The following is a 23792-nucleotide window of genomic DNA, read 5'->3' as shown; positions in this document are numbered from 1 at the left end:
CCAAAGCAGCTGTCGAGACTGGGGGTCATTTGAATATTTCAGAAGTGAAACTGATAGTCCTTTTGTTTGGTAAGATGATGAAGTGTGACGGAGCCAAGGCGGGATGGGGGAAGGTAAGAAAGAAATCATCCATGATTTAACTGGATGGCAGAACAGGCTCGCTGGGCTGAATGGCCTCCTCCTGTTCCTATATGTCCTTCAACTCCCTCTCGATTCCACTATGCTCTCTCTGCCTTTGACCTCAGGCACTAGTTGAGTTACAAGGCTACAGCTTGAAGGAGATCGTTTAACATTAACTCACCCATTCGGAAGTTACCGTGAGCAGTTCTGGAGGCCACACCTGGAGCTACCGTGAGCAGTTCTGGAGGCCACACCTGGAGTTACCGTGAGCAGTTCTGGAGGCCACACCTGGAGTTACCGTGAGCAGTTCTGGGGACCACACCTGGAGTTACCGTGAGCAGTTCTGGAGGCCACACCTGGAGTTACCGTGAGCAGTTCTGGAGGCCACACCTGGAGTTACCGTGAGCAGTTCTGGAGGCCACACCTGGAGTTACCGTGAGCAGTTCTGGAGGCCACACCTGGAGCTACCGTGAGCAGTTCTGGAGGCCACACCTGGAGCTACCGTGAGCAGTTCTGGAGGCCACACCTGGAGCTACCGTGAGCAGTTCTGGAGGCCACACCTGGAGTTACCGTGAGCAGTTCTGGAGACCACACCTGGAGTTACAGTGAGCAGTTCTGGAGGCCACACCTTAAGAAGGATGTATTGGCCTCGGAGGGAGGCAGGTGCAGAACCATAGAAAAGTTACGGTGCAGAAAGAGGCCTTTCAGCCCATCATGTCTGTGCCAGCCAAAAAAAATAAAAAAAGAAACTAGACGCTCATTTTAATCCCATTTCCCAACACCTGGTCCATAGCCTTGCAGGTTACAGCATTTCAGATGCAGATCCAGGTTCCTTTTAAATAAGCCTCAACCACCGATTCAAGCAGTGAATTCTAGACGCCCACCACCCTCTGGGTGAAAAAGTTTTTCCTGATGTCCCCTCTAATCCTTCTCCTAATCACCATAAATCTAGCTGTTCACCGTTCTGAAGAACAGTCATAAGGACTCGAAACATTAACTGTTTCTCTCTCCACAGATGCTGCAAGACCCATTCAGTTTTCCCAGCATTCTGCTTTTATTTCAGATTTCCAGCATTCACAATATTTTGCTTTTACCTTAAATCTATGCCCCTTGGTAACTGACCCCTCAGCTAGGGGAAATGAGTCTCTCCTATCTACCCTATCTTGGTCCCTCATGATTTTGTACACATCAATTAGGTCACCACTTAGACTCCTCTGTGGAAAGAACAACAACCCCAGCCGATCCAATCTCTCCTCCTAGCTGCAACTTTCAAGCCCTGATAACATTCTTGTAAACCTCCTCTGTATCTCTTCAGAGCAGTTATGTCCTTCCTGTAATGTGGTCACCAGAACTGTACACAAAATTCCTGCTGTGGCCTAACCAGCGTTTTATACAGTTCCATCATTACATCCCTGCTTTTGTATTCAATACCTTACCCAATAAAGGAAAGCATTCCATTTGCTTTCTTGAGCACCTTGTCCACCTGTCCTGCCACCTTCAGGGGCCTGTGGACATACACTCCAAGGTCTCTCACTTCCTCAACCCCCCTCAGTAACTTCCCGTTTATTGAGTATTCCCTTGCTTTGTTTGCCCTCCCCAAATGCATTACCTCACACTTTCCCGGATTGAATTCCATTTGCCACTTCTCCGTCCACTCAACCAAACCATTGATATCATTCTGGAGACAACAGCGATCCATCCTCTTCACTGTCAACTACATGGCCAATTTTCGTGTCATCTGCAAATTTTTCAATCATGCCACCCAAAGGTTAAATGACAAGGATAAATTATATAAACTAGAGTTGTATTCATGGAATTTAGCAGATTAAGGTGATTTGATTGAAATTTTCAACTGGGGGAACAGTATGGTAGATAGAGAGAAACTATTTCCACTGATTGGGGAGTCTAGAACCAGGGGGAACAGTAGGGTAGATAGAGAGAAACCATTTCCACTGATTGCAGAGTCTAGGACCAGGGGGAACAGTAGGGTAGATAGAGAGAAACTATTTCCACTGATTGGGGAGTCTAGAACCAGGGGGAACAGTAGGGTAGATAGAGAGAAACCATTTCCACTGATTGCAGAGTCTAGGACCAGGGGGAACAGTAGGGTAGATAGAGAGAAACTATTTCCACTGATTGGGGAGTCTAGGACCAGGGGGAACAGTAGGGTAGATAGAGAGAAACTATTTCCACTGATTGGGGAATCTAGAACCAGGGGGAACAGTAGGGTAGATAGAGAGAAACCATTTCCACTGATTGCAGAGTCTAGGACCAGGGGGAACAGTAGGGTAGATAGAGAGAAACTATTTCCACTGATTGGGGAATCTAGGACCAGGGGGAACAGTAGGGTAGATAGAGAGAAACCATTTCCACTAATTGCAGAGTCTAGGACCAGGGGGAACAGTAGGGTAGATAGAGAGAAACTATTTCCACTGATTGCGGAGTCTAGGACCAGGGGGAACAGTAGGGTAGATAGAGAGAAACTATTTCCGCTGATTGGGGAATCTAGGACCAGGGGGAACAGTAGGGTAGATAGAGAGAAACTATTTCCACTGATTGGGGAATCTAGGACCAGGGGGAACAGTAGGGTAGATAGAGAGAAACTATTTCTGCTGATTGGGGAATCTAGGACCAGGGGGAACAGTAGGGTAGATGGAGAGAAACTATTTCCACTGATTGCGGAGACTAGGACCAGGGGGAACATTAGGGTAGATAGAGAGAAACTATTTCCACTGATTGGGGAATCTAGGACCAGGGGGAGAGTCAAAAAATTAGAGCCAGGCTTTTCAGGAGTGAAATTAGGAAAAAGATCTTGACACAAAGGGCGCTAGAAGTTTGAAATTCTCTTTGCAAAAGGGTCAATTGGTCAGATTTTGGGTTAATTTTAAATCTGAGATTGATAGTTTTTTGTTAACTAAATGTAAGGGATATGTGGAAAAAGGTGGGTATATGGACTTGGGTCGCAGATTGGCCACAAATAACGGAACAGGCTCGAGGGGTTGAATGGCCTCATTGGGTTCTTATGTTCTTGCCATTGGGGTTTTCCAAATACTTCTTGGCTGATCTCACCTGGAATGATCCATCAGAACTCTGCTTCAAATGGGTTAATTACTGTGAAGAATTTCCTGTCATCAGACCGACATTAGCCAGTGTCTCCTTAACCTGTCCTTGTAATGGAATTTAAAATATTGTCAGATTTCCCTCTTCCATTCCCATTACTATCTCCCTCCTTAAAATCACCTCTCCATTGCCTCCTTTCAAGGTTGAGGAGTCCGTGTCTCTCCAACCTTCTCTCATATCTCAGGCCTCTCAAACTGGAAATCAGATTTGTACATCTGCCTCTCAGGCCTGAGTGACCAGAACTGGATTTGGTGATTGACTAGAGCACAAGACAGTTTGATCATAGGAATAACAGGAAAAGATGAAAACCCATCTTGTTGGCTTTCTACCATCCTGCGTTCCTAACAGCACTGTGGGTGTACCTATACCACATGGACTGCAGTGGTTCAAGAAGGCAGCTCACCACCACCTTCTCAAGGGGCAACTAGGGATGGGCCAGCGACACCCTCATCCCATGATAAAGTCTCATGATCTAGCGATAATGGGAGTTATTGGCCCAGACATTGGTGAGGAAAAGCCCCAGCAGTGGAGAGCTTATCCGAACTCCAAGTCCCGTTCACCCATCACCTGTGCTCTCTGACCTGCACTGGCTCCCAGTACAGAAATGCCTTGATTTTAAAATGCTTGTGATCACTCTCTCCACAGCTTCGTTCCCTCCCCATCTCTGTAACCTGCTGCAGTCCTACAGCATCTGAGCTTCTCCAACCCTGGTGCTGTGAATCTCCCACTTCCTTCATCCAACTATAACCAGATATGCCTCCAAATGCCCCTAGGCCTTGGGCTCTGAAGCTCCCACTGTTCAATTGCCAAACTGGTTTTTCAAGAGCAGGTGAATCATTAAAAAGCTTTAATGTCAACTATTTAATGTCACAGGCATCTCCGTGAATCATACCAACTCTGTACAGAGCTCTAAATGGATCATTTGAAATGTTGACGCCAAACTCCATTCAGAGACTGATTTTCAGAACTCTGAAGATAATGTGTAATCTTGGCCTCCAACATTTTCAAATGCTTTTTAAGGCTTGACGCTAAATTCAAACTTCTACCTCTAAAGCTATGCATGTCTAAACTTCTTGAAATGCATTCCTGAGATGTAGGCGTTGCTGGCAAAGCTGCCGTGTACTGCCCAGTGGCAATGCTTTATTAGAGATTTAATACAACCGAGTGACATGTTAGTTCACTTCAGAGGGCGGTTAAGATTCATCTGAGTCAGTGAGGGTCTGGAGTCACGTAGAAACCCAGACTGAGTAAGTATGGCAGATCTCACTCCCTAAAAGAGTTTTTAATGACAATCCATCAGCTTCATAGGCATTTTTCGCTGAAGCCGGCTTTTTATTTCCAGGTTTTTTCCTTTAAACAGTATTCAGATTCTCAAGCACCCTGGTGAGATTCGAACTCACGGTCTCTAGATTATTACTCTGGTAATTCAGGCCCTACACTACCCATTCTGTTTGGCTACATTAAGTACTCTCTCCATTCCAGATAATCGGAGGTGTCTGTCCCCTTCACTTGCCCTGGACTCAATGAGCCAAACCCTTGGAATGTCCAATCCCAAATGAGAGCTCTCCTCCAATGAGAACAGCCACAGATGTGAATCCAGGATGGTGGGTAGCCTCCCCTGTGCCGGGGTCAAGGATGTAACTGAGCGGCTGCAGAGTGCCAAGGGAGGAGGCTGAACAGCTGGTGGTCGTGATCCACATTGGTAACAATGACATAGGCAGAATGAGGGATGAGGTCCTGCAGGCAGAGCTTAGGGAGTTAGAAAAGAAAGTAGCAACCAGAACCTCCAAAGATAATAGTCTCAGGATTACTCCCAGTACCACGCACAAGTAAGAATAGAAATAAGAGGATAAAACAGATGAATGCATAACTGTCGTGTTGGTGAAGGAGGGAAGGTTTTGGATTCCTGGGAGATCGGGACCAGTCCTGGGACAGATGGGACCTGTACATGCCTGAGGGGTTACACCAGGGACGGTTTGCTCGTACTGTTTAGGAGGGTTTACACTAACTTGGCAAGGGCGTGGGAACCAGGAGTTAATATTTATACCAAGATGCACAGATAATTCGGACAGCACTAGAATAGGGAATGGGTATTGGGTGGGGTAGAGCAAGAGGGAATGTAATAAGGCCTAAATTAGTGTTATTGTGCATGTAGGTGAATGGTGTGGGGTGTGGTAAATAAGATTGGTGAGATGCAGATAGTCACACGGAAACATGATTTTGTGACAATAATGGAGGCCTGGCTCAAAGAAGGGCCGGACTGAGTGTTAAATGTTCCTGGATAACAGGTGTTCAGGAAAGGAAGAAAAGGAGGAGAGGTGGCGGTATTGATTAAAGGAGAACATTGCGGTGCTGGAGGAAGAGGATGTCCCAGAGAGGTCAAGGACAAAATCAATTTGGTTCAAGCTACTAAACTTTAGAGGTACCATGACACTAGTCTTTCAGCCACCAACTAATGGGAAAGATATAGAGGAACAAAGTTACAAGGAAATTAGAGATGTGGAAGATTATAGAGTAGTTATAATGGAGGACGTGAATTATCCAAATATAGACATTTCAAAGTCAGTCTCAAAGTGGGTCTGCTCGAACATCAACAGATGAGAAAAAAAAATGCACAATTGCGACCAAAATGGCAATTCATCACCAAACATGGTGTCAAGACCTTCCAATTAACAAGGACAGCCACAGGGAGAGAATGGCAAGAGAGACATAAAGAGAGGGCAGCTGCACAAGCCAACAATCTGCCATCACATGTACCGGCTGATTTACTCACTGTGGGAGAGGCTGTAATATGGGAGAGGCTGTAATATGGGAGAGGCTGTAATATGGGAGAGGCTGTGATATGGGAGAGGCTGTGATATGGGAGAGGCTGTGATATGGGAGAGGCTGTGATATGGGAGAGGCTGTGATATGGGAGAGGCTATAATATGGGAGAGGCTGTAATATGGGAGAGGCTGTGATAAGGGAGGGTGCATAAGCCATCTGCAAACCCACAACCAACGCTGATATCTCCCTTTTTTTTTAAAACTCTCTGCTTTCTATCGAGAAGCCATTCTGTAAATAAAAGCAAAATATGGTGTTTGCTGGAAATCTGAAATAAAAATAGAAAATTCTGCAAAAGCTCAGCAGGTCAGGACAGCATCTCCAGAGAGAAACAGTTAACATTTCAGGTCAAGATGACCTTTCATCACAGGTGCTGCTTGACCTGCTGAGTATTTCCAGAATTTTGTGTGTTTTTAAATTTATTCTGCCACTCATCCCCAGATTCCACGTTCTCTGATCTTATTCATTCGTCTATTATGGGGGCACTTTATCAAAGGCCTTTTGAAAATCCAGATAAATTACATCTACTACATTACCCCTGTCTATTCTCTCTGTTGCCTCCTCAAAAAATTCAGTAAGTTTGGTCACGCAAGATTTTCCCTTTTGAGATCCATGCTGAGTATTCATTGTTACATTTCTATATGTTCTTCTATTCTCTCCTTTAGTCGCAATTCCATTATTTTTCCTACTACTGATGTTAAATCGACTGGTCTCTTATTCCCTGGACATGTTCTGTCTCTCTTCTTAAATATAGTAATTATATTCGCCAGTCCTCTGGCACGACACCTTTTTCTAAAAAATTATTAAAAATGTGTAGCATTGCCTCTGCTATTGAAGAGCGTTTTCAACTCCATCTCCCAACGCCCAATTAGAGACGAGCTGGGAACTCCACCAACGCCTATAGAGATGATGAAAGCCATCACACAAATGAAGAACAACACAGCAGCGGGAGGTGATGGAATCCCTCTTGAAAGCTTTAAGCATGGAGGAGAGGAGCTAACATTCCAGCTCCACACCCTTATCCTGCAGATCTGCAACGAAGAGGAAGTCCCAAATGATCTCAGGGACACCAAGACTGTGACAATCTTCAAGAAAGGGGATAAATCCAACAGTGGAAGTGACAGAGACATTTCCCTGCTTTCCATTGCAGGAAAGATCATTACAAGAACCCTTCTGAATGGATTTATTACACTTGTTGTAGGGTTACTCTCTGAATCTCAATGTGGGTTTAGGCCATCAAGAGGCACAGTGGACATGATTTTTTTGTATTTCGCCAACTATAAGAAAAATAACAGTCGTTATGGAGACGAAGTCCCGCCTTCACATTGAGGATACCCTCCATCGTGTTGTGTGGCACTATCACCGTGCTAAATGGGATAGATTTTGAACAGATCTAGCAGCTCAAGACTGGGCATCCATGAGGCGCTGTAGACCATCAGCAGCAGCAGAATTGTACTCAAACACAATCTGTAACCTCTGTTAAAAAAAATTGTCCCGCTGGGCAGACAATGCACCAGTAGATTTTAACGTGGACTGCAGTGTGGAGCCAATTCTACACCACCCCCCTCACCCAAACTCCCCCTACCCCCCCCTAACAGTACTGTGGTGTGGAGCCAATTCTACACCACCCCCCCACAATAGGACTGCAGTGTGGAGCCGATTCTACACCACTCCACTCACCCCCCCCCACCCCCCACTCTCTCTCCCCCCCCCTCTCTCTCTCCCCCCCCCCACTCTCTCTCCCCCCCCCTCTCTCTCTCTCTCTCTCTCCCCCCCCCCTCTCTCTCTCTCTCTCTCTCTCTCTCTCCCCCCCCCCCTCTCTCTCTCCCCCCCCCCCCCCCCCAACCTCTCTCTCTCCTCCCCCCCCACCCCCCTCTCTCCTCCCCCCCCCCACCCCCGGACAGGACTGCAGTGTGGAGCCGATTCTACACCAACCCCCTTACAGGACTGCAGTGTGGAGCTGGTTGCCCCCCACTATAACACTGCAGTACTGCTCCAGATGGAGAAGGCAGAAAACCCATATTAATTCCAATTCCCAGGGAAACAGAGCTTGGGATGGTGCGGCATCTCAGAAACCCTTAAACCTGCAGGATTCAGTCTACCCTGGTCTGTTAGCATTGAGAATCTGTTGTGGGGGGTGGGGGAGAACCATCTTGCAGCTTGTGGGTTCTCACAAAGGAGAGGGATAAATGGCTGCAGTAGCGGTGATCTGGAATGTGCTGCCTGAAAGGGAAAGGGAAAGAAGCAGATCCAATAGGAACTTTCAAAACAGAACTAAATAAATATTTGAAAGGGAGAAGTTTGCAGGGCTATGGGGGTAAGGATAGAGGATGAGACTAATTGTATAGCTCTATCAAAGGGTCAGCACAGATGCAATGGATTGAATGGTCTCCTCCTGTGCAGTATGATTCCGTTTAGCTGCTGTGTGTTGGATTACAATGTGGAGAGCTCACAGAATGAGAGCACAGCTGGAGTTTGTTTTTGATTTCAGTCCTCGAAATGAGTATGTTCAAGAATTACTTCTATATGCACATGGTAAATGTTAGGGTTTACACAATTTCAAAAAAAAAAACATCGTTACAGTGTAAATCCATCACAGAAATGAAAATACTTGATCATCCTTTGGAGCGTCACATCAGATGAGGAAACTATTTGATCCTGAAAGTGCTCGCGTCAAATAAAGACTAGTTTCAAACACAGAGTTATCGTAAGGCCCAGTGAAGGGCTGAGTCATCAGTCTTGGCCGAGTTGCAGCAATCTCAACAGGGCAGGCACAAAGTCACATGGTCGAGGCCTGTTCCAGAGGCTCGAGTACAGAATCTCAGCTCCCGCTGTTCCTCACAATAAAGGGGCTGTGCTGGAAGAATTAATCCAGGCTGGTCTCTTGGTTAAAGCTGGTTTATTTCCAAGACAACTCCTCAGTGCTACTGACTTCCCAGCAGCTTCCCCACAAAGAGTTCCAGCTGTACCTTTTTATTCTGTTTAGATGGGATAATTAATGCCCATCACCTGTTTAACTAACAATTTGTTTTAACAAGATGGTTGCCATATTAACAGGTTCCCCTCTTCTTTTTAAAATTAAAAATAAAAAAAACTTGAACACATTTTTTTAAACAAACAGAAGGAAATAACATCATGTATTTCCTCAAATTTCTTTTACCACATATATGCAAACACACACACACAATTATAAAACAAAAACAATTTTGTCGTTGCATCATTATAATTCATCTTCCAACACATTTAATGATTTTTTTAGAGCAAGCACTTCATTTTGTAGAACAGTCTGATTGTTGGTGACTTGTGTCAACCCATTTTATCTTAGAGATCTCTTTTCTTTCTAACATCTCCTTTATGCTGGCTCGGTCTATTCATAGGCTCTTTTCCGTGGCACTTTTCGTGGAATGAACGTTGTCTCGAAGAGACCGGTTATCAACATAACATTCTATGGGCAAACGTTCCCCACATTGTCCCTTATGTAATATTTCTGTCAATATATTGGACAAGTAAACCCCCATATCTAATGCCTCTACTAAGGCTAACGTTTCAGCAGCTAAGGTGCTTTTCACTCCCCTTTTTATTTCCTTGGCCTCCCAAGCCAGTGGGCAACATTTATCCAGCTTTCCCAGCAAGAATATGAAGATCACTGCTGTGCTAGGGTACCCATCCAGAAGATTGGTATGAGAAGCATCACTAAAAATGACCAACCTCATATCTCCTGGATCACCCAAGGCTGGAAACTTGAGCACATCTCTCAGAATTTATTTTTTTTTTAAGTGTTTTACTTGCTCTCAGAACTTGCTCAACTCTAGCATGTTTCACCATGGTACTCAGCTCCAACACATCATCACTAGCGTCAGGCCTAGTCCGAGTGCCTAACCAGTTCAACCGCCCAATCAAACTTCTCAACTCTTCCATTTCTTCCTTGGTAGCAGGATCCTCTTTTTGTGAGGATCTACCACGAGTTATTGGGATATAATTAACATTTTCCAGATAAGATTGTTGATTCAATGTCACTCCTAACTTGCTCTGCTTAATATCTAAACCTATGTATTTAAATGCCATGAGTTATTGGGATATAATTAACATGACTTCTGACCTGGAATTCCTTCTTTATCTTCTCGATTACCCATTGTTCAAATTCTACAGATCCTTCCCACAAGAAATCATCAACATGCATGATAAAGATTCCAGCTAGTTTCTCCTTATGGTACCAGTTGAACATCACGGGGTCTGCCTTTAACTGAATGCAACCTGTTTTTAAACAGGACAGGTCTCAGAAAAATACCAAACTCTTGATGCGTCATTCAACCCATAAACATATTTATTCAATTTCCATAGCTTTCCTTCTACATCCCCGGCTTCTTTGGGTGGTTTCAAAAAAATTCCCTTTGAAACTTCTCCCACTGTAAAAACGCAGCCTTTATATCAATTGATTCGCAATCACAGGAATAGGATGCCAAAATAACTAAAAAAAAAATCTTCGAACTCAACTTTCCCCGCAGTAGGCTAGTCCACTCTGACAGCCTGACCTCCTAGTCTCTCTTCAAAGCCTCGGGCTACTAATCTCGCTTTGGCCTTATATGTGCCGTCTGGGAGTAACTTTTCCGTACAGATCCATCTGAGATAAAGCTGGCTGTTCTTTGTCAGGTATTTCAGAATATACCCCAAATTCCTTCCAACTTTTAACTCTTTCCGTTTGGCTTCCTTTATCATCTTACTTTCCAATTTATTAGCAGCTACTAGAATCTCTTGTAGAAGCTCTTAAGACTTCTATTGAGATTGCTAGCTTGCTCTCTAGTCCTCCTTGTTAAGCTACGGCCTCTACTCACATTCCTCTCCCTTTCTGGACTGCTACTATATGATCCTCCCACGCGAACAGAACTCCGTTCACAAGTCCGTGATCTTTTTCTAGGGCCACGACCACTTTCTGGTTCACAGTCAGAATTCGTACTGCACTTTCTGGGTTTACACATCTTTACCTCCGTTTGCCAATCGATAGGTCTTGTCTCCTATCCTTCATCCTGCACATTTAGTCAATGTTTGTATTTACCAATGGCCTTTCCTGCTCTCCCTATGATGGTGGCATCCCTCCTCACACTGGTCCCTTCTGGCATGTATGTTACCTTTGTCCCTACTTTGGGTAATTGTCCTTTTGGATGAATAGATTTGTCCGGTACCTCAGTATTACTGTTCATAGTCAGTCAACCCTGTGTCTGCCATCGTCTGCTCCTCATAACTACCCAGTGTATGTATGTGTATGTGAAGTGAATGGTGCCTCCTCGCATTCTATGTCCTGTTCAAAACCTGTAACGGTATAGTCAGTACCAATTAACCATGTACCCTAACAGTTTGATTACCGTGTTGCACAATTACTATTTTCCCATCACTCCCCATAACCTTGCCAGGCCCTTTCCACTCTCTGCCCTTCCCTTTCATAATATACCATATCTCCTTGTCTAAACTGTATTCCCGATGGTCTTATGTGGTGCTGTAGGGCCCACCGAATTTTCTCCGAAACCTCAGCTTTAATGAAAGCTTTTCTGTCCACATGCAAAGCGTTCAGATGAGCAGAAAAATTGGAGCTAATGCTAGTCCCTTCTAGAGCAGGGGGAGCATCTGACAACACTGAAGGTAACTTCAGATTTCTCCTGTACACCAACTGATATGGACTGGACCCCCCAACCATTTGCAGAGAGTTTTTTGCATACACCACCCATGCTAGCGCCGTTTGCAGTTTACAACCTGGTTGATCAGCTAATATTGTATGTAACGTCATCTATTGCTGCATGGTTTCTTTCACAAAGACCATTACTAAACGGGCTCCCAGCTGCAGTGTGCATAACTGTGATGTTTACGTTTTCACACATATCCCAAAATTCCTCACTGGCGAATTCCCCACCATTATCTGTGAGGAACTTCGTTGGTGTTCTTAATCCTGTTCCTACCCATTTCTCCATGACCTTGTCAACAATGGTCCTTTTTGTCCTTAGTCTGTATCAGTGGATAGGCTAAATCTGGTTGTCATATCAGATTTATGATATAAAATACCCCTCTCCTTGTCCGAAACTTTCAAGTCCATTGTCACTGCATCGTTAAACTCCCTGGCTAGTGAAAAGCTCACAACAGGTCGCCGTGGTGTCTTGCAATATTTTTAAGGCAAATTTCACACTGAGCAGTGCTTTGTTTAATATCATCATATCCTTTATCGACCACTCCCGCATTTCAAAACAGTCTTCAGTTTCTGTTGTGCAAACTGTCTATGTAATTTAATTAAATGATCACCTTTTTGGCCACCAAATTCTCATTCTCAGCAGTTAACAAAACTTCATGAACTTTTTGATGAGAAATCTCTGGCTTCCTTAGTGGTAAGCAGTAATGGCCTGACCGAGTAAAATGTAGATGCACATTTTTCCCAAACACTACTGCTCTATCATTCTTCATATCTAGCATCATCTGAGCCTTCTTCATCGCAGATTGACTCAACAATAGTGGTATCTCGCTAGAAACCACATCAGTACTGAAACGGATTGATCCCTGCTATCTTACAAGGGAGGACCACCTGTTTGGAGCAGGTGGAGCTTTCATACTCCTTGACCTTCCGCTGGTCTGCCTCATCGAGAGACTCCAGAGAGCAGTTAAGCCAGTCCATGCCACACACTGTAGCAGAACTGCACAGTTGAAGGAATCTACCATCAAGATACTCATCACGGGATTCGAACTCTCAGTGATCAGTACAATTCCATCAGGCCAGTAACGATCATCATTTTCATTTTCAGATGAATCCGTCTCGTGGGTCACTTCAAAAACACAATTCCTTCACTGTGGGCAGTTCATTGCTAATGGTTCTGGGAATCACACCAAAAACACCGATTAACCATTCCCTGTGCATTTTTTTGGGTTTAAACATCTACAGTCACCATCCCAGTCACGCTTTTTGTCCCGACCCTCAAATTGTCTAGGGTTGTGACCATTTTCAGACCTCTTGCCATTAATCCATCTTTGTATTGGAATCTTCATCTAATATTTGGTCGACCGTGAAATCCAGTCACCATTGAATCCTCTATCCTTTGTTTTACAGCTTAGTTGTTCGCATTTGTTAAAAAAGTGACAGGGAACGACTGTTTCCCCAGAAAGATTTTTAGGTCAGCAGCCATGTGATCTAAGAGAGATTCTTCCCCTCAGAACTGAACCCCTGTTAGTACTAAAAGACTATCAACATGGGAAATGCGAGCACAGTCCAGTAATTTAAATGTCAATACCGATTCTGGAATTTCAAGTTCAAATCTCTGGCGTCTCCTGTACCATTTATCAAAATCCATGATATATTCTTCCATGGACTGATCATCTGATTTCCTAAACCCATCAAAGATCATCCAAGTTTCACACTCTTCCAATAACTCATCCTTTTCATAGAACTTATCCAAAAATTGTATCAGACGATTTAATCCCTCTTCATGATCCAAATCATCCACTTTCCACTCTGAAAATACTTTACTCCTTATCTTACTTTTGGCTGGTAATGATAACGCCAAAGCCAAACCTTGCTTCTTCCGGGATATAGCAGTGACCAGGGTCCACATTTCAACTTCAACCTTCCATTGCTGGTAAGGTTCAGAGTCAGAAAAAATTGCTGGATAGTCAAAGCTTGCGATTTTGTACTGTCCTTCCACCATTCCATAACTTAAATTGTCAGCAACAGTACACTTCCTTTCCCTCAGAGGACTGAGACAGAAATCTTCATATACAGCAATAAATCAGCAAAGCTTAAAGTTCATCCTCTGCTACCATGTTACTCACAATAAGAGGTTGTGGTGGAAGAATTAATCCAGGCTGGTCTCTTGGTTAAAGCTGGTTTATTTCCAAGACAACAACTCCTCAGTGCTACTAACTTCCTAGTAACTTCCCCACAAAGAGTTCCAGCTGTACCTTTTTATTCTATTTAGATGGGATAATTAATGCCCATCATCTGTTTAACTAACAATTGGTTTTAACAAGATGGTTGCCATATTAACACCCACTACCAGTACTGAGGGAGCACCGCACTGTTAGGAGGGTCAGTACTGAGGGAGCCCCCCCCCCATGTCCAGGACTTTGTTTATCCCTCAACCAACATTCAATAAAAAGAGATTATCTGGTTGTGATAGCATTGCTTTTGTGGGATCTTGCTGTGCACAAATTGGCAGCTGCGCTTCCTACATTTCAAGAGTTAACTGAAAAGTACTTCATTGGCTGTAAAGCACGTTGGGGTGTCCTGAGGCCATGACAGCTGCTTTTGAATTCAAGTTGGTAACACAAGTCAGTACTGGAAGGGTTAATAATGTTTGACAACCCACACTTGTGGCAGAGATGGGTGAAGCAGAAGATATAGTATCATAGAATTTTGCAGGACAGGAAGATGCTATTCAGCCCATCACGCCTGTGTGGTGTTTTTGAAGGAGTTGTCTTATTTAGGCCCGCTCCTCAGATGTTTCCCCATAACCCTGTAAATTAAACCCCTGTAAGTAAATGTCCAATTGCCTTTTGAAAGTTCCTAAGGAATCTGCTTCCAGACGTGGGGGGTGGGAAACCAGCTCCACACTGCAGTCCTGCAGGGGGTGGGGCAGAATCAGCTCCATATTGCAGTCCTGTAAAGGGGGGGGAATCAGGGAGTGTGTTCCACATCTTAACCCTCTGCGTGAAGAAAGTTCTCATTTCAGGGAGAACATGGTGTAGTACTAATGTCGCTGGACTGGTAATCCAGAGGCCCAGGCTAATGCTCTGGGGACGTGGGTATAAATCCCACCACGGCAGCTGGTGGAATTTAAATTCAATTAATAAGCATCTGGAATTGAAAACTAGTCTCAGTAATGGTGACCATGGCAACTATCATCGATTGTCATAAAAACCCATCTGGTTCACTACTGTCCTTTAGGGAAGGAAATCTGCCGTCCTTACCCAGTCTGGCCTACATGTGACTCCAGACCCACAGCAATGTGGGTTGCCCCTGAAATGGCCGAGCAAGTCACTCAGCTCAAGGGCAATTAGGGATGGGCAGCAAAATGCTGGCCTTACCAGTGACACCCACATCCCGTGAAAGAACAAATACAAATTTCCCCAGGTTCTTTTGCCAATTATTTGAAATCTATACCTTCTTGTTACTACTCCAGTTCCTGGAGGAAACTAGTTTCTCATTTACTTTACCAAACCCCTGATAACCTTGAACACCTCTATTAAACCTCCTGTTTATTCCACTCTGTTCTGAGGGGGACTATCCCAATCTCTCCTGATAACTGAAGTCTTTCAGCCCTGGTAAATCTCTTCTGCACCCTCCTCGAGGGCCTGGACCTCTGACCTAAAATGTGGAGCCCAGAACTGGACACAACACTCCTGCTGAGGCCGAGCCAGAGATTTATAAAAGTTAAGCAGGACTTGCGTATGTTTTGGTATTCAGTGCCGCTATTTACAAAGTGAAGCATTCCCCACACTCTCTTAATCTTCTTACCTTCAAATATTTGGGAATAATTACCGCTTTGGTTTTGAATCTCTCAAAATTGATTATACCGCCTATGTTGTTCCTCCCAAAGTGCATTACTTCACACATAGCCGAATTAAACTGCTTCTGCCATGTGTCTGCCCATTTCACTCGTCCATAGATATAATCCTGAAGTCTGCTACTCTCCTGCTATTTATTCTGATTATTCAAGTTTTAAATCATCTGCAAAACTTCAAAACGGTGCTCCTTATACCCACGTCCAGCGCTGTTAAACCGAGGCTCTGTCTGCTCACTCAGTTGGACACACCAGGTCCCATGGCACTAACGCAAGGAAGAGCAGGGAGCTTTCCCATGTCCTGGCCAATATTTATCCGTCAATCAACAACATCACAAGAAAACAGATTATCTGGTCATTATCACATTACTTTTTTGTGGGATCTTGCTGTGCATAAATCAAATGCCATGTTTCCTACATTCCAACAGTGGCTACACTTCAAAATGTCCTTCATTGGCTGCAAAGCACTCTGAGATATTTTGTGGCTGCATAAGGTGCTATATAAATGCAAGTCTTCCTAAAAAATGTTTAGGAGGCTCACATGGAAAATTTGCACAAACCCTTACCCAGCAAGAACTGAGAAGGATCCCTCCTGATAGGAGGCACGAGATCAGGTCACCAAACAGCAGCAACACCCTGACAAACTCACACAGGAGGGCTCGCTGGCTGGAGCAAGTTGTGATGAGCGAATAGAGTGATTAATGTTAATATTGAGAGACTGACTCGATGGAGGGGGTGGGGGGGGGTAGTGTGGGGGGTGGAGGGGAGGGGAGGGGAGGAAGGGGGGTAGAGGGGAGGGGATTGGAGGAAGGGGGGTAGAGGGGAGGGGATTGGAGGAAGGGGGGTAGAGGGGAGGGGAGTGGAGGAAGGGGGGTAGAGGGGAGGGGAGTGGAGGAAGGGGGGTAGAGGGGAGGGGAGTGGAGGAAGGGGGGTAGAGGGGAGGGGAGTGGAGGAAGGGGGGTAGAGGGGAGGGGAGTGGAGGAAGGGGGGTAGAGGGGAGGGGAGTGGAGGAAGGGGGGTAGAGGGGAGGGGAGTGGAGGAAGGGGGTAGAGGGGAGTGGAGTGGAGGAGGGGGGTAGAGGGGAGTGGAGTGGAGGTGAGGGGAGGTAGAGTGGAGGGGAGGAAGGGGGTAGGGTAGAGTGGAGTGGAGGTGAGGGGAGGTAGAGTGGAGGGGAGGAAGGGGGTAGGGTAGAGTAGAGTGGAGTGAGGGAGGGGAACATTCAGGAAGGGAGAGATTGAAGTTGGGAAGAGGCAGCAGCCGCGATGTTGGGTGTGGGAGACGGACGGAGGAGCTCGGTCCCCATCTGAAATTTTCCACCTCCGGAAAACAATAGCTCCCTTTCGGGATCGCTCCCCTTTCCCAACCTTTCCCAACCTTTCCCCCCGGGAAAAACCTCCTCCTGCAGAATCTGACTTTCATTTGATTTCTCTTTGTTTTTAATGGGAGGAACTGGCCGAGTGTGTGAAGCCGAGCTGGAGTTTGCTATTCTAACCCTGCCCTGGGCACTGGCTCAAACTCCCAGCAAACAAACTGCAAACAAAGTTCGCAGCGCTCGGGACTTACCCCAGTGTGTGCGCTCCCTCTCTCCCTCTCTCCCTCTCCTCCCCCGGCTCCTCTCCGCTGGGATTCCGCTGTACAATCCCGGCTCTCTCTCCCTCTGTCTGTCTCTCTCTCTCTCTGTCTGTCTGTCTGGCTGTCGGGGTGGGGAGACCTGGGCAGCTCCTGCCATCCAGCCCCCTCTGCTGGAGACAGGCTGCCGGAGACAAGCCCAGCACAAGTTCCACACAAGCTGGACGGCACGGAAAAAGGCCCTTCGGCCCATCGAGTCTGCGCTGGTCAAACAAGTACCTAACTATTCTAATCCCATTTCCCAGCACTAGGCCCATAGCCTTGTATACCCTGGCATCGCAAGTGCACATCCAAATACTACTTAAATGTTATGAGGGTTTCTGCCTCTACCACCCTTTCAGGCAGTGAGTTCCAGATTCCCACCACCCTCTGGGTGAAAAAATTCTTCCTCACGTCCCCTCTAAACCTCCTGCCCCTTACCTTAAATCTATGCCCCCTGGTTATTGATCCCTCCACCAAGGGGAAAAGTTCCTTCCTATCTACCCTATCTATGCCCCTCATAATTTTATACACCTCAATCATGTCCCCCCTCAACCTCCTCTGCTCCAGAGAAAATAACCCCAGTCTATCCAATCTCTCCTCATAGCTAAAACTCTCCAGCCCAGGCAACATCCTGGTAAATCTCCTCTGCACTCTCTCTAGTGCAATCACATCCTTCCTATAATGCGGATTCCAGAACTGCACACAATACTCTAGCTGTGGCCTAACCAGCGTTTTGTACAGTTCCAGCATAACCTCCCTGCTCTTATATTCTATGCCTCGGCTAATAAAGGCAAGTATCCCATATGCCTTCTTAACCACCTTATTTACCTGTCCTGCTACCTTAAGGGACTGGTGGACTTGCACACCAAGGTCCCTCTGATCTTCGGTACTTACCAGGGTCCTACCAGTCATCGTGTATTCCCGTGCCTTGTTTGTCCTGCCCAAGTGCATCACCTCACACTTATCTGGATTAAATTCCATTTGCCACTGATCAGCCCATCTGACCAGCCCGTCTATATCCTCCTGTAATCTAAGGCTATTCTCCTTACTTTTTACCATCCCACAAATTTTCGTGTCATCCGCAAACTTACTGATCAACCCTCCTACATTCAAGTCTAAATCGTTTATATATACCGCAAACAGCAAAGGACCCAACACTGATCCCTGTGGAACCCCACTGGACACAGGCATCCAGTCACAAAAACACCCCTCGACCATCACCCTCTGCTTCCTGCCACTCAGCCAGTCCTGGATCCAATTTGCCAAATTGCCTTAGATCCCATGGGCTCTGACCTTCGTTATCAGTCTCCCATGCGGGACCTTATCAAAAGCCTTGCTGAAGTCCAAGTAAACTTTAGTGGAGCAATCTTGTTGATCCCACCCCCCCTGCCCTTTCCCCAAAGTTCGGTTATTGAGAAATGAAAGTGTAGAATCTCATAATAAATTAATAGCATACATATGCCCATATATACAAGAGTAATGTCCAAATGACATGACAAATATTTCTAACACTAAGATTATAAAGTATAACTGGATTCTCCATGAAGTCACAGAAAGGTAGTTAAGACAGAGTGTGGGTCTCAGTTGAAGTTAAGATTGTTGAACCAGGGTTCCATCCTTGGGCCATCCCTCAGGACTGAGGATGCCTCCGGCTCGATGAGTTGTGAGATAGCTGATCAGTCCAATGCGAGATCGGCAGACTCTGCCACATGTGGGTAGGCGATGCTTGGAGGATTGGGTAGATGGATCGTTGGGGGATTTGTGCATTCGCTCTGATGCCTCGATTTCGCCTCTGCACGTTCCCAATGAAGTCTCTCGATGTGTTCGGTGTCTTCCCAAATGGCCCTTCTCCATTTTGGTTGGTCACAAGCTACGGTCTCCCATGAATAAATTTGACCACTTCTGGGATACTTTGAGGACCAGGGCTACAGACAATTGAACACCTCATATCAAAGTCATGCTCCAAGCCCTTGTATCCAACATTACAACATTGACAACACTTCAACAGTACTTCATTGGCTGTGAAGAACTTTGAGACAGTCAGTGGTCATGTAAAGTGCTATAGAGGTGCAAGTCTTTCTTTCATTTTTAAATCTCATTTTATTTCATTATTACTCATAGTTGGATAAGAAACAAACTTAGAGCAAGAAAATGGTTGCGAGAAAGATTCCGGAGATGAGACAGATTCAAGGATAGATTGGAGAAATTGTTGCTGTTTCCTTTGGAGGAGAGAAAGCTGAGAGGAGATTTGATAGAGTTGTTCAAAACCATGAGGGGACTGGACAGAGTGGGTAGGGAGAAACTGTTCCCGTTGGCAGAAGGATCGAGAGACAGAAGACACAGATTTAAGATGATTGACAAAAGAACTAATGACAACATGAGGAAAATGGCGTTTATACAGTGAGCGGTTAGGATCTGGAATGCGCTGCCTGAAAATGTGGTGGCTTTAAACTAAATAGTGGGGGGAGAGGGTTCGGTTGCATGGAAATATAAAAAATCAAAGTTTAAGGAGAGGCGAGACTGCAGGTTAGTGCCAAGGCTGATTGTTACCAAAAAGTGAAAGGAAGGGACAGAGTGTGTGCACACCATATTGCACCAAAGAATCATACAAGTGTAGGGAAAATTGACAATAGGGCAAACTTAAAAGCTTTGTATCTGAATGCGCATAGCATTCAGAATAAAACTAATGAGTTAATGGTGCAAATAGAGATGAATAGGTATGATTTGCTGTTGATTACTGAGACATGGTTACAGGAAGAACAGGTTTGGGAGTTGAATATCCAAGGGTATTAAGTGTTTCGGAAGGATAGGCAAGAGGAAAAGGAGGTGGTGTAGCTTTGTTAGTAAAGGAAGAGATCAGTGCTGTAGTGATGAATGATATAGGCACTGGAGAGCAAGATGTAGAGTCAGTCTGGGTAGAAATAAGAAATAGAAATAGCAAGGGGAATAAGTCCCTGGTGGGAGTAATCTATAGGTCCCCAAACAGTAGTTCAGCAGTAGGGCACAGTTTAAACCAGGAAATACTGGGAGCATGTAAGAAAGGCACGGCAATAATCATGGGTGATTTTAATATGTATATAGACTGGACTAATCAAATTGGCAAGGGTAGCCTCGGGGGAGAGTTCATTGGATGTACTAGAGATTGTTTCTTGGAGCAATATGTTGTGGAACCAACCAGGGAGCAGGCTATTCTGGATTTGGTTTTGTGTAATGAGATGGGATTAATTAATGATCTCATAGTAAAGGATCCTCTGGAGAAGAGTGATCATAGCATGCTAGAATTTCAATTTCAGTTTGAGAGCGAGAAACTTGAGTCCCACACTAGTGTTCTGGAGTTAAACAAAGGTAACTACATTGGCATGAGGGCAGATTTGGCCCTAGTGGACTGGGCAGGAAGACTACAAGGTAGGACAGTTGATGAACCATGATGGATATTTAAGGAGATATTCAATTCCTCCCAAGTAAAATATATTCCAAAGAGGAAGAAAGATGGTAAGAGGGGAAAAAGCATCCGTGGCTAAGCAAGGAAGTTAAAGATAACTTAAAGGCAAAAACTAAGGCATACCAAATTGCAAAGGTCAGTGGCAGGCTGGAAGATTGGGAAACTTTTAAAGATCAACAAAGGGTTACGAAAAAAATATTAAAAAGAGCAAAGGTAAATTATGAAAGAAAACTAGCGCAAAATGTAAAAACTGATAGCAAAAGCTTCTACAAGTATATAAAAGGAAAGGGAGTAGCTAAAGTGAATGTTGGTCCCTTGGAGGATGAGGCAGGGGAGTTAATAGTGGGGAACGCAGAAATGGCAGAGACGCTTAATCAATATTTTGCCTCAGTTTTCACAGTGGAGGACACTAGTACCACCCCAATAGTAACAGGTAGTGCAGAGGGTATGGAGAAGGAGGAGCTTAGAACAATCACCATTGCTGGAGAAAAAGTACTGAGCAAACTATTGGGATTAAAGGGTGACAAGTCCCCAGGACCTGATGGCCTACATCCCAGGTTCTTAAAGGAAGTGGCAGTGGAGATAGTGGATGCATTGGCTATAATATTCCAAAATTCCCTGGATTCTGGAAAGGTTCCAGTTAGTCCCACTCCTCTGCCTTCACTGTACACCTGCAAGTCTTTTCTCTTCAGATAATTATCCAATTCCCTTTTGAAAGCCTCAATTGAACCTGCCTCCACCACACTTTCAGGCAGCGCATTCCAGATCCTAACCACTCACTGTATAAAAGCCTTTTTCCTCATGTTGTCATTAGTTCTTTTGTCAATCATCTTAAATCTGTATCCTCTGGCTCTGTAATGCTAATATAATGCCCTTATTCAAAAAGAGTGGGGGGGAGGCAGAAAGTAGGAAACTATAGACCAGTTAGTTTAACGTCTGTCATTGGGAAATTGTTGGAATCCATTATTGAGGAAGTAGTAATGGGGCATTTGGAAAGTCAAAATGCAATCCATCAGAGTCAGCATGGTTTTATGAAGAGTAAATTGGGTTTTGACTAATTTGCTAGAGTTCTTTGAAGATGTGACAAGCAAAGTTGATAATGGGGATCCTGTAGATGTAGTATATCTGGACTTCCTGAAGGCCTTTGATAAGGTGCCACACAAAAGATTAATACACAAGATAAGATCACATGGAGTTAGGTGTAATATATTAGCTTGGAAAGAGGATTGGCTAACCAACAGAAAGCAGAGAGTTGGATAAATGGGTCTTTTTCTGGATGGCAAGCTGTAACTAGTTGGGTGCCACAGAGTTCGGTCCTTGGGCCCAACTATTTACAATCTATATTAATGATTTGGATTCAGGAATAGAAGGTACTATAGCTAAATTTGCATATGACACCAAAATAGGTGGGAAAGTAAGTTGCAATGAAGAAATAAGAAGTTTACAAATGGACATGGACAGGTTAGGTGAATGGGCCAAAATTTGGCAGATGAAAAAGCATGAAACCTCATCCACGGGCGGGATGAGGTTTCATGGCAGATGGAGTTTAACGTGGATAAGTGTGAGGTTATCTATTTTGGTCGGAAGAATAAAAAGGCGACTTATTATTTAAATGGAGAGAAATTTCAGAATGCTTCAGTGCAGAGGGATCTGGGTGTCCTCGTGTATGAATTGCTGAAAGCTAGTATGCAGGTACAGCAGGTAATAAGGAAGGCAAATGGAATTTTGGCATTTATTGCTAAAGGAATAGGGTATAAAAATAGGGAAGTGTTACAACTGTACAAGGCATTGGTGAGACCACACCTAGAGTACTGTGCACAATTTTGGTCCCCTTACTTGAGGAAGGATGTAGTTGCATTGGAGGCGGTTTAGAGGAGGTTCACTAGATTGATTCTGCTCCTGCACTTCCCCCCAACGGGGGGGAAAATTTTGCCCCTGGATTACTAGTTCAGTGACATTACCACTACGACACCACCTTGCCCCTAATCTCCCATCTACCCCCAATCTGATTGTGGCCTCAACTCCACATTCCGTCTACGCCCAATAACCTTTAACTCCCTTGTCAGTCAAGAATCTATCTATCTCGGCCTTAAAAATATTCATTGATCCCGCCTCCACCGCTCTCTGGGGAAGAGAGTTCCAAAGAGTCACGACCCTCAGAGAAAAAATGTCTTCTCATCTCCATCTTAAATGGGAGACCCATTGTTATTAAACTGTGTCCCCTAGTTCTAATCTATCCCACAAGAGGAAACATCCTTTCAACATCCACCCTGTCAAGTCCCCTCAGGATCTTATATGTTTCAATAAGATCACCTCTCAATCTTCTAAACTCCAACATTTCCTCATAAAATAAGCCCTCCATCCCAGGTAGCAGTCAAGTGAGCCACCTCTGGACTAATGCATTTATATCCTTTTTAAATAAGGAGACCAAAACTGTACATAGTGCTCCAGATGTGGTGTCACCAAGGCCCTGTACAGCTGTAGCAAAACATCCCTACTTTTCAATTCCATTCCCCATTACAGTAAATGACAACATTCCATTTGCCTTCCTAATCACTTGCTGTACCTGCATACTAACTTTTCCTGATTCATGTACCAGGACACCCAGATCCCTCTGTACCTTGAGTTCTCTCCATTTAAATAATTTGTTGCTTTTCTATTCTTCCTGCCAAAGTGGACAAATTCACATTTTCCCACATTATACTCCATCTTCCAAATTTTTTCCCACTCACTTAACATATCTATGTCCCTTTGCAGACTCCTTATGCCTTCTTCACAATTTACTTTCCTACTTATCTTTGTGTCATCAGAAAATTTAACAACCATACATTGGGTCCCTTCATCCAGTACATTGATATAGGTTGTAAGTAGTTGAGGGCCCAGCACTGACCCCACTTGTCACGTCTTCCCAACCTGAAAGTGACTCATTTATGCTTACTGTCTGTTTCCTGTTTGCTAACCAATCCTCTTTCCATGCTAATACACCATGAGCTCTTACTTTTCATAGTAATCTTTGATGAGACACCTTGTCAAATGCCTTGTGGAAATCCATGGACAGCACAATCACAGGTTCTCCTTTATCCATGTTGCTTGTTACTTCCTCAAAGAACTCTAATAAATTAGTCAATGATGATTTCCCTCTCATA

The 23792-nt window shown here is 44.6% G+C and overlaps 1 protein-coding gene across 1 annotated transcript in view; it reads right to left on the bottom strand.

The window, feature by feature from the left end:
• The window catches only part of LOC144686897 (protein lifeguard 3-like), a 59315-nt gene extending 42117 nt beyond the window's left edge, over positions 1-17198 (bottom strand). The window contains exon 1 of the mRNA XM_078552724.1: positions 17157-17198. The gene's annotated coding sequence lies outside the window, so the exon portion shown is untranslated. The remainder of the gene's footprint in view (positions 1-17156) is intronic.
• Between the last annotated feature and the right edge of the window lie 6594 nt (positions 17199-23792).

The sequence above is a fragment of the Cetorhinus maximus genome, chromosome 11, assembly GCF_964194155.1.
Source record: "Cetorhinus maximus chromosome 11, sCetMax3.hap1.1, whole genome shotgun sequence".
NCBI lineage: Eukaryota > Metazoa > Chordata > Chondrichthyes > Lamniformes > Cetorhinidae > Cetorhinus > Cetorhinus maximus.
The sequence above is the reverse complement of the archived record's forward strand: the minus strand, read 5'-3'. Positions and strand labels throughout refer to the sequence as shown.